We start from the raw sequence: 1,379 nt of genomic DNA on the forward strand, positions 1-1,379 counted from the left end.
TGGTCGATGAACTTCACTTAACGACCCAGACGAGCGACGTTTGCAAAGAGTTCTCAGTGCAAAGAGGTAACCAACACTGTTTGAAATAATCACAGAAATCAATGTGGGACGAACGACGATGTATCCGTAAGGGCGGTGCGGCGAAATTTTGCGTTAGTGGGCTATGGTGGCAGACGACCGATACGATTGCCTTTGCTAACAGCACTACACCACTGGACTCGTGACCGTGTCAGTTGTGCCCAGACAACTGGAAAACCGTGGCTTGATCAGATGAGTCACGATCTCAGTTCGTAAGTGATAGCATAAAAGAAACGTTTGCAACAGTTGGTACCAGAAGTACCGCGGACGTCCGCTCGCAGCAGGAAGATCGCAGCAAGCAAACCAATCACTCTGCCCGCGAGAATCACGGCCCTGGAGCGGCGCTAAGTAACCGGCGCACGAGCAGAAGTTGTTAGTTGCAAGACGTAAGTCAGTCCGAGTCTTTGTTAGGGAATAACTGCAGAACGTTCGTCGTGTCTTCAAGTCTTCCAATCGTCGAGTGAGGTAGAAACTGCGCCCGATAGGAGGACAGTGGTTAGTCTTTAGTATAAACAGAACAGTGAAAAGAATTATAGTGTGTGGACAATGACCGTCTACCGAAAGGTTTAACTGAGTACTGTTAGCTTAGAATAGTATGTCAAGACAAAGATTTCTTTGGACTTCAATTCAAAGAACAATATTTAGTTGGTGATCATGGACTTGTAACCAACGCAGAACAGATAGGCTAAATCTACATCCTACAATTGTTGAAACCAGCATTACCTAAGCAATACATTTTACTATTCATGGTTCTGTGTTACTTTCATTGTGTGCGTGCTGTCCTAGAACCCACGCGTCTGTCCTACCAGGACACCTTTCTTAGTCTTTTTCAGTGGCAGCGAGATTTTTATCTCAGTGGATTCCTTCAGACCACATCAGTAAGAGCTGATGATGTGGTTCGTATGTGGCGCAGAGCCCACGAAGCTATGGACTCGAGTTTTCAACAAGGCGCTGCACTGTGCATTATGGTTGTGGCTCCGAAGTGGTATGGCCTGCGTTTATATGGAATGGATTGGCACCTGTGATCCAAATGAACCAGCTGAGACCTTTTGGAGCCATTCATGGACATCATGGTCCCAAGCAACGATGGAATTTTTATGGGTGGCAATGCGCCATTTCATCGGGCTACGATTGTTCGCGATTGGTTAGATGATCATTCTGGACAATCTGAGCGAATGATTTGGCCACTCAGATCACCCAACATGAATTCCATGGAACATTTGTGGGACGTAATCGAGGAGTTAGTTCGTGCACAAAATCCTGTCGCGTAAACGAACCAATTTTACTGTTGTTAAAGAATG

The sequence above is a fragment of the Schistocerca cancellata genome, chromosome 9, assembly GCF_023864275.1.
Source record: "Schistocerca cancellata isolate TAMUIC-IGC-003103 chromosome 9, iqSchCanc2.1, whole genome shotgun sequence".
In the NCBI taxonomy this organism is placed as follows: Eukaryota; Metazoa; Arthropoda; class Insecta; order Orthoptera; family Acrididae; genus Schistocerca; species Schistocerca cancellata.